General features: G+C 30.7%; 1 long non-coding RNA gene across 1 annotated transcript; it reads right to left on the bottom strand.

The window, feature by feature from the left end:
• Nucleotides 1-3688: 3688 nt before the first annotated feature.
• Nucleotides 3689-6198, bottom strand: LOC116402568. Its single transcript, XR_004215009.1, has 2 exons — nt 4274-6198; nt 3689-4188 (listed from the first exon to the last, which is right to left on the bottom strand). It is a non-coding gene; the product is annotated as an uncharacterized LOC116402568 (long non-coding RNA).
• Nucleotides 6199-15713: the final 9515 nt, after the last annotated feature.

Raw genomic sequence — 15713 nt, 5'->3', positions numbered from 1 at the left:
TTCATGTAACACTTTTCACCTACTCTCATGCATGTAAATACACAAAATTAAATAAGTATATGTAATTTAACAAAGATGTAAATGAATCTAAATTTTCCTATTGACAGTGACTCATGGATGAAAAGGTGTCTCCTTGGATGCATGAGAAGTTTCAATTCTTCACTTTTCATTGAAGACTTAATTGGAAGTAATCATTTAAGGGTGTTTGAGGTGATGAGTGACTTATAATAGTCTGAGAGTTATAATAATTTGTGTTTAAGGTGCAGACTATTATAGTCTGTGTTATTATAAACTCTGTTTAGGGTGAAGTTTATTATAATTTGTGTTATCATAAGCTGTGTTTCTGGTAGAGACAATTATATTATGAGGTTTTCACTATTTTTTTGTCTATATGTTGAAATTTATGTCCTAAAACTCATAGTTTGTGGTTTAAATTATATTATATTCAATAAAGTGGTTATTGAGGAGTTATTAGTGAATATTGAATGCTATAATTTTGGATCCAATAAACTCAAGGTCCCGACTATCTAGTGTAGACTTGAACTTTATGTAGTGATATAAATGTGCATCAAGTTCGAGTATATAGCCCAAATGGTCTATAGTATATATGAATAAGGTTGAGTGCCTTATTTTGGGAACGCTATGGATGCAACGTACTTTGTAGTTAGTATAAACGATGTGGTCTTGAATTGTTCATGTAGAGACATGGAAGTGGAGGCATCCTATGTAAAGAGTTTACATAAAACTGAAACCATGAATAGTCACTTTTAAGTTATAACACCGTTGATTGTATAAAACTAAATATTTCGATTATTGATGACCTAGGTAACTTAATCTTAATCCTAAATTAACTATGAACTTCTGTTCAAATGAGATTATCATTAAATCTTCATAAGTGAAAGCGACTCAACAACTTTGGGCTAATAAGTCTTCCATTTCAGAGGTAAGACCGGGTGGATGGCTAGAAACATAGAGTGCAAGACATAATTCACTTATACCCGATTTAGAGTTAGTAGATAGGTTGTTTCCCTTAAGAACTGAATCCAAGTCTTGAACAAGGGGTCCCACCCTCTCATTGATATGAGAAGGATTCAGTTTATAGGTTGAACCTTAAACCAATTGTTCAATATTGTATCAATGAGACTTAAGAAGCAATATGTAACATCGGGGGTAAAACGGTATTTTGACATAGTCGAGGTTAGGAACAACCTGTGAATGATTAACTTACTGATCATAGTTATATTATATGGACACATATGTATCTATAGTGAGGGGAGTGTAACTACGTGACTTTAGTGGAATAACCCGTTACTTAACGAATATTGATTAGCTCAGTCTAAAAAGGTGTAGCCAATTAATCTAGATCGTTGAAATCCATGATCTATAAGTTCATTAGGTTTTCCTGCTAACTCATATGAAGTTAACTTATAACAATATGTTTGTATAATTCGAATTGTTTGAATTAGGTAAAGAGAGAGAAACTAACGAATATATGTGATATAGTCGTCGGTTATCAGTTTGATATAGAGCTTTACATTTAAATGAGATTTAAATGTATAAAATATGAATGCCAATTCATATTCGAAAGCTTGTAATTGATGGAAATGGTCAAAGTTGTATAAAACTAAAACGTTGAGTTTTGACTTTGAAAAGTCAAGCTTTGATCATCTTTATATTCAAATATGATTTGAATTTTGAAAAAATGAATATGGATTCAGATTCATGCTCGAAAGGTCAAAATTAATCAAGACGGACAAAATGATGAAAAGTCAAAATATTGACTTTTAACTTGAAGAAGTCAAAGTTTGACTTTGACTTGAATGATCAAATGATCATATTGCCATTGGACTAAAGTTTTAAAAGTCCAAAATTTTGTTGGATAATCCCAATAACTCTCAGTAGGATAAAAGGTAGACACTTAGGTGTTAAGATTTGACTAACTAATTACATACAATTTTGCATGCAATTAGGTTATTTATAGGTTATTTTTCATAAATATAACAAATCGATATAGTTACGACCTGTGTAACAAAATAAAAAAGCTCATTGAGGTGGTTTGCCTTTCCTTTTCATTGTCTTTCTTCTCTTCCTTTCATTTTCATTGTTTTTTTGTCTTCTTCTTAAAAAATATTTAAACTGTTATTTGATTCAAGATCGTGTAGCAAATATAAAAGATCTATTTATTTATTTTTTGAACTGTTATTTGGTTGTTTATATAGACAAATATAAAAGATCATGAAAAAAATCGTTGGGATATTGGATTGTCAAATCTAAACGATGTACAAAGAATGTCTGAGGTGCAACCCACAAGCAAGGAAAGAAGGAAAGAATCTCAAAGTTTTCTTTGTTATGTGCTTTTTTATTTAGGGGCAAATTAGGCTTTTTTACATGCTCATGTGTCCCTTAACTCATTATTTGAAGAAGGCGTATTTTTTAAAATAGCAAAATAAATTAAAATATTTACAAACTATAACAAATTTTTGGATTCTATTGATGATAATCTTGTATCACTATAACATATCAATAACTATCATTGACAGAATTTACTATTTTTGAAAATTTTCCATTTAAAAAACTATTTCAAAACTTATAAAATAAATCTTATTGTTAGTAATTTTCCAAATGTCTGTTGAAAGGATGTCAATGTCATTAATTTTTTCCACAAGATTGAAACAACAATTTATCAAACCATAAGCCTAACCTATGCCTTGATTTATTGGAACATTCTTTTTAGGCTATTCAGTTCATTCACGATCATGATATTCACTAATTTTGTTATAACATTAATCTTCATAATAATTTTGTTATAACATGAATACTAATGAACAAGTAGATTTGGAAAGAAATGAAGAGATAGATCGATGTTCAAATTTTTATATTACTAGAAATTTTGGTTTTAACAAAGCAAAATTTGCATCATAAAGAGTTTTAACGACATTTTTTTTGTCATTAAAGTCCATGTCAAAAAAGGCTATTTAACGACAATTTGAAAAACGTATTGTTAAATATGCTTAGATGACATCAAAATTGTGTCATTAATACCTTTACATTGACGCAATAAATATGCCACAATTATCTATAACTCGACACCAATATATTGTCATCAATACCCTTATATTGACGTTTTAGATGTGTGACCGTTATTTATACCTTGACACTAATATATTGTCATTAATACCTTTGTATCGATGCTTTAAATGTGTCACGTTATCTATTACTTGATACAAATATATTCTCATTAGTACTCTTATATTGACGTTTTAAATGTGTCACTTTTATCTATAACTCAACACCAATATATATTGTCGTGTTTAAATGTTTCATTATACATAATTATTGTCAAGAAATGTGACTTGACGACATTGTTTCTATTAAAATAAGCTTGTCGCCACTTATTTGGAATCGTTATTTTCTAGTTTGATCGCAACACATATTTTTCTATCATATATATATTTTGTAAAAAAAATTAAATACACAATTCAACATTACCTACATATATGTTTAGAAAGATTTTTATATTGATAATAAAAAATGTAAATTACATTTAAAAAGGTTTTACAATAATTCAAAAGATAAATTAATTGTAATATTACATGAATGTGTGACCTAATCTGTGACCTAATCTGTGACCTAATCTAATTAAATTGACGCATAAATGGATTTGATTGATACCATGGTTCACAAATTCTTCAACTAAGTACATGTCAACATGATTCAATTCCTAAAACATATGTCTAAGCATATCGAACATAATAGTTTTCCAATGACTACCATAACTGCAAGATAGTCATGCAACAAAGTATCAAGGTCCTAAGTACATGTCAACACAATTCCTAAAACATATTACTAAGCGGATCACACAAAATTAACTTTTGAATGACTACCATAACTGTAGGATAGTCAACGCAACAAAGTACCAAATTTTTAAGTACATGTCAAAACGATTCCTAAAACATATGTCTAAGCGAATCAAACAAAATAACTTTTCAATGACTACCACAATTGCAGGATAGTCAATACAACAACACATTATGTAATCAAACCCACACAAAAAAAAAAAATATAAAGTTGTTTATGTTACAAATTTTACCTTTGAGCAAAGTAAATATGCATTGGAACGAATTCAACACACTCCAATCTTGCGACATCTAAATTATCCCGTGACTATGTCAAGGTTGATCCTTCCATCTATTCATCACTTAAAAATGTATTAATATGCAACAGTTGTAAACAACATAAATAGTACAATAATAAGGTAAAATGAAATACTTACTACTTCAACGATTGTTATGTTGCTTGATAATATTATATCATGCATGAATCACATGACATAATACCCACACTCCACAACTCCACCTTGCTTCGTACACTATCCATCAGAAAAAAAGTAGAACAAAATAGGTATGCTGTGGTTGCAAAACATAAAGCATGCTTACCTCCTTACCCTCGCGTTGATAAAAACATTGAGCAATTCTTAATTTTCTTGCACCAAAGAAGATTTAACTAACAACTAAAGAGAGTGAAGGGAACGAACTAATGGCATAGGATGAAGGAGCACTGCAATAACCACTTGACGAAGGACCTATCACTGCGAGAAGAGCCGAATGGAGGAGGGAACGAGAAGAAGCACCAGATGGCAGAAGACGACGAATGAAAATGACACGAGGAAATTTGCGAGCAAACTATATGAATCAAAAGATGACGATAGACGGCGAATGCGAGGAACACGATGACAGACATCGAACGTGAGGAAACTTGACGACACTTAATAATTAGGAAGATCACAATATGACAGTACGGTTGGAGGAAGGGTTTCGACGGTGATGCCTAGAGGATTTGTTTTACGGAGAACGAGAGAGAAATGTTTTGGTTTTGCGTTTCAAAGGTACTGTCAAGGTAAAAAAACATATGATGAAAATACACTAATTGATAAGGTTGTTAAACATCTATCATGCAACAATATGTGAGAAAATGATATGGAAAATTAATGTAATACTAGTTGCAAGCCAAGAACACATAGAAAGGGTAATAAACTCACCAATTTACCTTGCAAAAAGAATTTTTAGATTTACTTTTACTTTTTATCGTAGCTGTGTCGCAAGTTAGGGTGTCGAACCCAAAGAAATGGTTGCTAACAAAAAATCTTAAAACCAAAGCTTGAAAGGAAAGTGGTTAGTAGAAAAAGGAAAACATAAAAGGATGTGCAGGAAATATCAAGAGAATTTGTACCAAAGAATCAAAGCAAGTTGTTTTTTAGAAGCAAATTTAATCAACAAACAAAAAGTAAAAATTAATTCTGAGAAAAACAAGCTGGAGCAATGGACATTATTTAATTCTTATCATTGAGCTAAAAGAAACATGAATGAGTTTTGCTTTAAAAAGGAGATTCTTGGCCAAGGTCTTTGCAAGATCAACTTTAAATCCTTGTAAGAACGTTGATTAAGATTCAATTCTTTAATTAAACAAAGAAAGATCGAACACATGCGTACTAGAATTGCTTTATCCACACATGCCATTGATCAAAGATACGTGAGAATCAAAATCTTAACTAAGAAATTAGATCAAGTTATCTTGCCTTAAACTAGATTCAAGAAAAGAGATATTCATTTTTAATCATTGCAACAACAATCCATGCTCAATTCTTGTTCTTGTAAAGAAATTAAAGTACCTTGCATGCTTTGCAGAGAAAAATGCAGCATGGGTTTAATTGAATTTCATTGATGGAATTAAACTCATATTTACGCCCAGAACAAGGATGATTTATCTAAGCTTTAAGACAATCAATCTTTCAAAAATTAAAAAGTTCATAACAAGCAAGAAACAATATGAAACTTCTTGTAGACAAAGATAATCAATTGAATCTTGCACTTTAATTTTCTAAACAAAATGTATCTTGCATACTAATTAAACACATAGAATTGAAAGTAGAATTCGTTCTTGAACAAAAATTAAAGAATCAACACGCTAAATTTGAAGAAAAATGGAAGAAACTTTAAAAGAAATTGAACTCATTGTTCTCCTACCTCTTAGAAGATTATCCCATCCATTGGATCAAAGAAGATTGTTGGAGTTTTTGAGAGAAATGATAGAATGGAGAGGAAAGAGTTCTGAAAAAATGAAAATTAGAGAGAATTTTGGTAAAAATTGGAATTGGATTGATGAAATGATAGAAATTAGAAATTAAGGGGAAAATAGGTATTTATAGAAAAGAAATCAAAGTGACCCTGGGGGATGCTCGAAACCATGATCTGGAGCTCGCGTGCGGGTGACGAGACGATTTCACGGGCAGTATTGGAGAGGCGAACAGTGAAGAAAGGCGCGCGTGTGAGGAGATTAAAAGAACTTCAAAATTAATTTGGACCTGGTGAGTTTCGAACACTTGACCTTGACTGGTGGGCGTGGTTCTGACGTCGACACATGTCAAGGATTTTTCAACTTATTTACGAAAATGCCCTGGATCTTCAAACGAGTCGTTATTCTTCGTTCGAACTTTTTTTTTGTGTGTGTTAGATTTGTAATGGAGTCTATTATAATAATCATATTATATATATATATATAAGTGGGTCAAGAATTGTCTCAACAAAAGGACTTCACGCTGACTTGGGCTAGAGATTGGATTTCAGTATAACTTTTCACTCTCAAGGTAAGGGTGTAACTGACCATTTGAACCAAATTTTAGGAGATGTTGCGAGCTTGTGTGCTACAGTTTTCAGAGAGTTGTGACTCTCATTTGCATTTGATGAAGTTCGCATACAATAACATTTATTAGGCTATCATTGATATGACACTATTTGAAGCTCGTATAGCAAGTGTTGTAGATGGATATTTATAGAAAAAAATAAAAGAAAACCACCGATGAGATTCACATTGCCGACTCTAGAGAGGCGTGTGCATTCAATTTGATGGAAGCACGAACATTTTTCAGATTTTTGTGAGAAAATTACAAATCTGCCACTCAGAATATGTAAAAATAAGATTTGTAACGTTGAGGAATCGAAATCAGGATATTAAGGATGTGTGACACACAAGTGAGTTACACGTGGTAGGATGCGATTGGTGGAGGGGCACATGCAGATGACTTCAAAAAGTCCAAAATTGTTTACGTAGTGAGGTTCGGAAACTTGATCTGGAGGTAGTGCGGGCGAAAGCAACGGCGTTTTGGCTTTGGAAATGCACAAGAAAGGATGTCGCGACTTGGATTCGAACTTGTGAGCTGGAGGTGTTTTGCGCGCGTGGTTTTGAATTCTTTTTTCGTTATTTACCAATTTGCCCTCAATCTTCAAATCGCTCATTTTTCTTTGTTTGGACTTTGTTTTTGTTGATTTCTGTTTACGTTGGGTTTGTAGCGAAGTCCACTATCATATTTTGCATAAAATATCAGAATAATGAATATATGTACGATATGGATCGAGAATAAGACGACTATAAAGAGGACAATAACTGCCCCAACAAGTACCGTTGCGAGAGTAAGAGCTTTCGAGAGATTTTTTCTTAATGAAAAGGAAAATTTTGTTAAATTTGGAAATAAGGGTTTTTTTTTTTTTTTTTATATTTGGAAATATTTTTAATGACAAAAAAATTATGTTGTTAATTAACGACACGGAAATTGTGTTAAGAAAAATTTTGCATTTTTATTGTTAACAACACATTTTAATCCATCCCACCCTTTTTTTCCAAGTGTCATTAAAACCCAAATTTGTAGTAGTATTATTATTGAATAATCATTATAAATACATAACATCAATAAAATACAAATGTGCAATCAAATTCAAAACTATATTAGTTTAAAGTTCAAATAATTATGTAATATCAAAATACATCAAAACTAAGGGACCGTTCATTCCTCCAATATCAATTATGTGAAGTAAGTAATTATAGGCTTATAGCTTGCTCTTCCACCTCTCGAGCCTCCAACAAATTATAACTCACAATCAATTATAATAGTACTATTTAAAATCTGTTTTTTGCTAGCTACCATATTCACATTTTCTACCAAAGGCCAAACTTATAATAGTTCTTAAACTACTATAACTACCAATTATAATAGGCAACACAACACCTGAAAATGTTACATAAACTTATAAATATAATCATAATAAGTGACAAACTTGAGGGATAATAGTGATCGGTATAGAAATCTTTCAATAAACCCCAACCCTTGGAAAAAAGAGAGAGGGAGAGAGAGATGATGAGAAATGGAATCCAATAATAGGAAATAAGAAACCTCATTGTCATTGCTAGATTGAGTGTCAGCTTTAGTTGTGATTTGTGAAAGAGAGGACAAAGCAAAAGCCAATGACCCAACCAAAAACCAAAATGGCCCTTATTGCTTCAATCTCCTGCATGCTGTAGTACAGACATCTCTTACACCTCTACCCCACTTTCCAATCCTCACCCTCCATTTCTCTGTAGCCATCCCCCAATCAAACGTCCCACATTTCACCACTCATATGCTCCTCAAAATCTTCCCTTACACTTCTCATCCTCTTCACTACAAATTTAAAAGCTTCAATACCATCTCAAGCCCATATCTTTGTAGTTGTAGCGATTATTATTTATTGATTGATTGTTTGGTTTTTTACTTTGTAATTATTCACTACAAAACCAAATTTAAAATTTAGCTCTATCCATTTGAAATATTTTGGAAATAAGGACACAAGAAAAAAAACAAATTGTATAAATTTAGGGATAGTCAACATAAGCATAACCCAATTATTAAAAGTGTATGACGCAATTGTGATTAATAATTGTTTTAGTCCTTTTAAAAAATATATAAATATTATTTTTGCATTTAAGTTTTTAATCTTTTTATCGACTTTCAAAATTCAATAGGTTAGAAAATAATAAAAAAGTTATATATCAAATAAGATCTTAATTTTCTCATATTTAAACCTATAAATATTATCTTCCAAACTTCATTTTTCTTTTGTAACCAGTTAATTTATTAAAATCATATTTGTTTTAATTGTAAAAACTCTTGAGTTAATAAATATATATATATATATATATATATATATATAAATAAAAAAAAGAATGTAAAAACTTTTGTAAGATTCTTTGCTAATATTTTAGATTTAACTCAAAACAGTATTTTTTTTTCTTTTTTTTTAAAAGGTACAAAGAGTAATAGTCATAAATTTTAGAAAAGAAACTAAAAGTAAAAGTATAATCGGACCAAACATAAATTTTGTAATAGTTTAGTTATCGTACCTACCTCTAAACTTTAAAGAAAAGAAAATGTAAACTTATAAATATATTTAGACAAAAGTTAAAAAGCTACACAAAGACTCATATAAGTAGAAAAGAATCTCGAATAAAAATGGACAATCTTAAAACATTGTACCTGCTTAAAGTAAAACAAAAAGCAATAAACACAACCAAATTTAAACTTTATACAATTTTATCTTTAAATTCCATTAAAAGTAACTCTAAAAAAATAATTTTAATAAACAAAATTAATTTTTTTTTTTATAAAAAAACTATATTTAATAATAATATATCTAAGACAGTTTAAATATATATTTATATATTGCGAATATGAACTCTCTCTATATGTTTATATATATAAATAACAAACCACACAGAAACAGGGAAGAAAGAAGAAAAGAAGATTAAAAATTGAGATGAAGAGCAGTGTAAAGGAGACGCTTCAATGGCGGATTCGGTTGTTCTTGTCGATCAGTTAGTATCCATGCGAAGATGAAAAAATCATTGCAGCTCGCCATTCATTTACAGAAGAAAAACACTTCCACGTCTTCGCTCAAAACCGCCCATTGACAAAATTCTGTTTTTGTTAGTTCGAAATCGGATTCGGCCCACTCGGAACTTCATGCGCCGCAGATTCAAATAGATGGTCATTTCTCCTCCGCCTGTCGCCGGATTCCGAGTTCGGCTTCTGTTTCAGCGGCGGATTGTTCGAAGCGTGATTCCTTTTGCCGGTTGGAACTTTGAGAACTGCGGATTGAAATCGACGATAGTCTCTCCACCGCCTACCGCTAGATTCCAACTTCAATCTCTTTTTCCGCGGCGGATTGTTCGAACTAGGTTTCGTTCCGCTCGCAGCAGATTCAAACCGACGATAGCCTCTCCACCGCCTGCCGTTTAATTCTGACTCCGACACCAGTTTCTGCATCGGAATGTTGGAAATGGGTTTCGATTCGTCAGATTCAAAACGACGATAGTCTCTCCGCAGTCTGCTGCAGGATTCGGACGCCAACCTCTGTTTCTGCAACAAATTGTTCGAAGTAGGTTTCAGTCCGCTCGGAACCTGTAAAACTGCAGATTCAAAACGAAGATCATCTCTCCGCCTTGTGCCTGTGGATTCCGACTCAGAGTTCGTGGGCTCCAAGGCAGCCATGGAAGGGCTACCGAGGATGGTGATTGTGAGAAAGAGGAAGAGAAGAGTTAGAGATGGAATTAGGTGAAAGAGATGATGATAATGATGTTGAGTGTGAGATTGTTTAAGGGATTGAGAAATTGGTGATGTTGAAATAGTTGCTGCGGCCATGCAAATTGTGGAGAAAGATTAAGGTTATGAAGAGGATGGTGGAGGTTCAAATACCCATGAAAGAGAGAGAGAGAGAGAGATAAAAAGGAGAAAAAGGCAAAGTGAAAAAAAAAGCAGAGAAGATTTGAAATTCGATGCACATTTAATTTGTCTGAGAAAGAACCATAGCCAAACTTGACGTGGAGACTTAAATGAAAATTGAAAGCCCCTTAATATTTTTTAATTTTTTTTTTATTACGGTCAAATAAAATTAAAAGTTTTGAATTTATTATTTGTTTCTAGACTACTTTTTCTTTTTTAGAAAATAAAAATATTTTCAAATGATATTTTACAAAATAGTACCACCTAAATCTCAAAATTTAACCCACTCTCTCCTATTAAAATTTCAAAATTCTTAAACATTTAATATTATTAAAAATTTTCAAATTAATATTCAATTTTAACTAATATTTTGAGATTTAATTTAATAAATATTATTTTATTGTTCAATTTAGTAACGTTGGATTTTGCAATTTGATAGAGTATATTTACAAAAGGACTAAATATATCTCGATACATGTATAGAAATGAGGTCAAAATTATAGTTTAAAGTAAATATTATAATAAACATGGTATAGGATTAAAAATAATATCATATATATCAAATTTAATAATACAATTATGGCTTAAATGCAATCCATCAAATTTTGGAGATTCTAAAATTTAAGTGAAAATTCAAAATTGGTAAAAAGAAAATTTTGAAAAGAACTACTTGTGGGCACATGATTTCCATAATTTCCCCCCATATTTGTGTGTTTTTCGAGTTTTTAATAAAGAGGCTAGAAATCAATGATTTGTTATGGTCTTTTGGACTTATGTAATATCACATTAAACTATTCATGAAAATACTCATATATGTAAGTCATTCTTGTAATTTAACCCATTAAATTAAATTTTAAAACGTTATATTTTTACTTCTCCAGTTTCGAGTTTCCAAATTTTATCCTTTAACAAATTTAAGTTTTTTTTAATTAACCTTGATTTTTTTTACTAAATATTGAAAAAATTATTAATTAATTTAATACCATTATGAGAGTTTGAGTTTAGCTACTCTCTTTTGCTTTTAAAATTTTAATTTATAATTGTTTTAAATTAATTAATAGACAATAAAACAAAAGATTTAATGAAAATGAAATGTTAAAAAAATAAATCTTGCGAAAATACTTCGATAGATTTGTAGCATTTGAACTTTAAACTAAATCGAAACAATACTAATATTGTAACATTTTGAAATTTTAAAAGTTAATGGTTCAATGTTAGTTTGAGCATGATCTTAAATAAATGTTCGGGAACTTGTCATTGAAGTAAAAAATCGTTGAACTTCAAAAACTTAAAATGGTTTGAGGAGCTATAGCGAAAATTGAGAAGAATATCACACCTCATTATTTTAGATAGATGGCATCTCACTTTTTATCAAAAGTTCTAATAGATTCATGCTTAAAGGTGTAATGTTAATATACTTATTAAGAGTAATTTTGCAATATTAAAATATATGATTCTTTTTCAACAAACGATAGAGTTAATGGGTATTACTTGTAAACTAGTCTTTTGTTATCATTTTTTTTTGTTTGCACGAGATTTTCGAAGAAATTTGATTAATAGAGTTGAACTTGAGTTGGTGTTGTATTTTTGTTGATTTGATGTGATGTGGTCTTATCTCTAAAATTTGATCATTTAATTCTCTCGGTTGAATGTCTACACTTGATTTGGAGGAAGCGAATCACGTGATGTTCTTGAAGTTGGAGTCGTGGAAGAAAGCTTGTATCTTTAAAAGAACTTCAATCTTTCAGAGCAGTCGACTTTAGGAGTTAGAAAGTCTTTTAGTTCTTAAAAGAATTCTCTCAAGCACTTATGGAGTCAAAAATTTCCCACCCTAACAAACAAGAAGAACTCCTCTAGTTATTTAGTGGACTTTATGGGCTTGAGCCAGTCATTGGTCCATGGACCAGACCCATGGACTCAACCACATAGATTTATGTCATATTTACTCTTTGGACACAATTAAGCTTATTTTTTTTGGCTCAATTGAACTTAGTCATAGTAAATAATATTTTGATTGAACCAAAATAATTAACTAATTTATGTTTTCAAGTCTAATTTGAGACACATGTCAATTATTTTAATTAGTCCCAAATTTAATTATTTGTATTTTTTATTATTAATTTAGTAAATGATGTGACAATTTGAGATTAATCTAAAAATTTTATATTCAACAGTTATATCAATTTAAATCCGAAACAAAAACATATATGAACTAAAATCTCAAACCTTAGTAAAATATAAATTTTTTATTTCCATAAATGTTTGAGCCATTAGCTCAACTAATCTCACGAGACAAACGTGTGACCCTACAAAATAAGACCCACTAGTACCCTCTTTTAGAATTAGTTTGAAAAAAAAAAAGTAATTTACATAAACGTAACAAAAACCACAATATTTACGGCCTTTATACAAAATAAAAAAAACCCATGATGCACGATCATTTTTTCATAAATTCCATATTTGATCTTGCAATTTATATCTTCTTTGCGATTTATTAATCTCGGGTGATCTCGGTGCAATTAAGGCTCCAGATCGAATGACTAAAAGCAAAAGTCTTTCATCTCAAAACATCTTGAGACAATGTATGCTTGAGATCGAATAAAATAAAGACAATTCTTTCATCCTGAGCCAGCTCGGTGCCACTAAGGCTCGAGATACAAACAATACACCTTCATTGATTGTTGTGATGTTAAAAAGCAATCAATCTTTTGAATGCTTGTGTAAAATAAATCTATAAGAATGACTCGACAGTCCTTCAACAACTTCTCAATATTGAATTACTATAAAATACGACCACCAAACATTATAAACTAGTAATTTCAATTTTGTGCTTAAAATCACTTTTTCCAACTAAGTTGTTTTTCTAGTACTTAAAAGCACTTGTCATTTTAATTAATTATCAAATGTGGTTTTTGTTGAAGTTTATAGTAAGAGGTAGTTGTTGGAGTCTGAAGTTGAAGGTGATTGTCGAAATTGATTATAAAATGTGGTTTTTGCCAAAGGTTTTGTACTCGTAAGTGGTTGTGAGAGATAGAAGTTGGTTGTACAAAATTGATCTTGGAAATGGTCGCTAAAGTTGATTGTCAGAGCTTGAAATTCATCATGCGAAGGTAGTCATCAAAGTTGATTTTCATCGCAGTTTGTTATTAGAGCCCAAAATTAGTCGTCAGAGTTGGTTATGCAAAGACGATTGTTAGAGGTAGTCGCTAGAGTAGTTTGTCATCGGAGGTAGTTGCATAGCCAAAAATCGATCATTATAGGTGGTTGCAAGAGCTGAAAATCGATCGTCGGAGTTGGATGTGTAAAAATGGTAATTGCCAATGGTAGTGATGAGCGAACGAATTGAAAACATTGGAGAGAAAGCAGAGAGTGAGTTGGTATAATATACAAACTCAACTCCACCAACATGTAAAGTTGGTGAACCAAACAATGAATTGACATATTATACCAACTCATATTATCAAGGGGCTTCATCTTATAGCTTTACATCACAAACACAAACTTCTCAACTCTAACATGTTAACTTTATACTTCGCTTGTTAAAAAAGATCACACTCCATAATTCTCAAACATTCACTTAATGAATAGTTTTCTATACTATCGTGCTACTATAATTTTTTTCTAGTAGATATCTGAATCGAACATTGACTTCTTGATTGATGGCATTTGAGCGGGAGACCCAAGAGATGATTAACTACCATTCTTCCTTTTCAGTGTTCTTTTAGTGTGGTCCTATTGCATCCACCCCATTGTCTCTTTCTTCCTACAACATTCATTTTTCTTTCTACAAATGATTATATATATGTGGCAAAGAAGCATCGATACTTATATATTTATGGTTTATCTATTGTAGAATATTTATATTAATTAGATTCATTTTTTGTGATATTTATGAAAAAAGAAAGGTCTTATGAATAAATTTTCAGAGTCAGTCGTGCTATTAAATTTTTGAAATTGATTCATAAGAAGAAATTACTTGCTCTCATTCAAGACTCTCTGAAAGTTACTTTTTCTTGGAATGGACATCGCGTAGTGTAAAAGTGTTACGAACACCACCAAAATGGAAGCCTTCCTATGTCTTTGAGCAATTTGGATATTTGGTTTGTGCGAACCCAAATCTTGGATTGAAAAATTTAGAGCATTTTGTGGGGAGAGAGGGCATAGAACTCTTGTGTTAGTCTTCTTCAAGTTAAAAGTTCAAGTAGAAGATGGACGGTTGAGATGAAGAGAGAAAGAGAGATTACTTGGGATTAAACCCACATTCTTCAAATAACTCCCACCTAACGGAACTATTTATAATTTACTTTAATTTCATATTATTAATTAAAGGAAATTAATATAAGGTTTATTTTCATAAATGTAATAAAATACAAAAATATTTACGGTCCGTGTAATAAAAAGTAAGTGTTCATGGAGCTGGTATAATATTTTCATAATTTTCATATTTGCTCTTTAATATTGCGAACGATTCGTCACTTTTCTTTTCTTCTTCTTTTTTTAGATTTCTTCATCTCTTTTTCTAAATTTTCTCTCCTATTTTTAAACGATTTATTCTTCTATTTAAATCTCATATTTCATATTCATCGTTTAGGTTCTTGAAAGTGACTTCATCTTCCCCATATTTAAGAATATTAAGATCGTTTAAATATCATTTTGACATGATCTAAGCGATCATTTATCATTATCAACACGACCATTTACCAACACAACCGTTTAAATTTGAAGCTCTTTTTTCATCGTTAAAAAGAACTACATGATCGTGTATCATGATTTAAACGATCGTTTAGACGAAGATTACTCATGCACGCGTGTGACTGATTAATCACATGTTGACTAGGATATTTTTTTTGTATTTTATATTATGAGTCTGTGGGCCTGTGGGCTATTTTCATTTTTAATATTGTTCTATATAGTGTAAATATTTTACCAATTTGTTATATTTTTTAAAAAAGTCCTTATTATAATATAATTAATAATTTAATTCAATTCAATTTAATTAGTTACATTTAAATTGTATCGAAATGAATTAACCTTTGATTTAAATTGGTATTCTAAATGCAATACACATATTGTGTATATTTAACCTTTGATTTAAACCAATGACTTGTACCATAATTTCATTCAA

The sequence above is a fragment of the Cucumis sativus genome, chromosome 3 (assembly GCF_000004075.3).
Source record: "Cucumis sativus cultivar 9930 chromosome 3, Cucumber_9930_V3, whole genome shotgun sequence".
In the NCBI taxonomy this organism is placed as follows: domain Eukaryota; kingdom Viridiplantae; phylum Streptophyta; class Magnoliopsida; order Cucurbitales; family Cucurbitaceae; genus Cucumis; species Cucumis sativus.
Note: the sequence above shows the minus strand (reverse complement) of the source record. Positions and strands in the feature narration are given on the sequence as shown.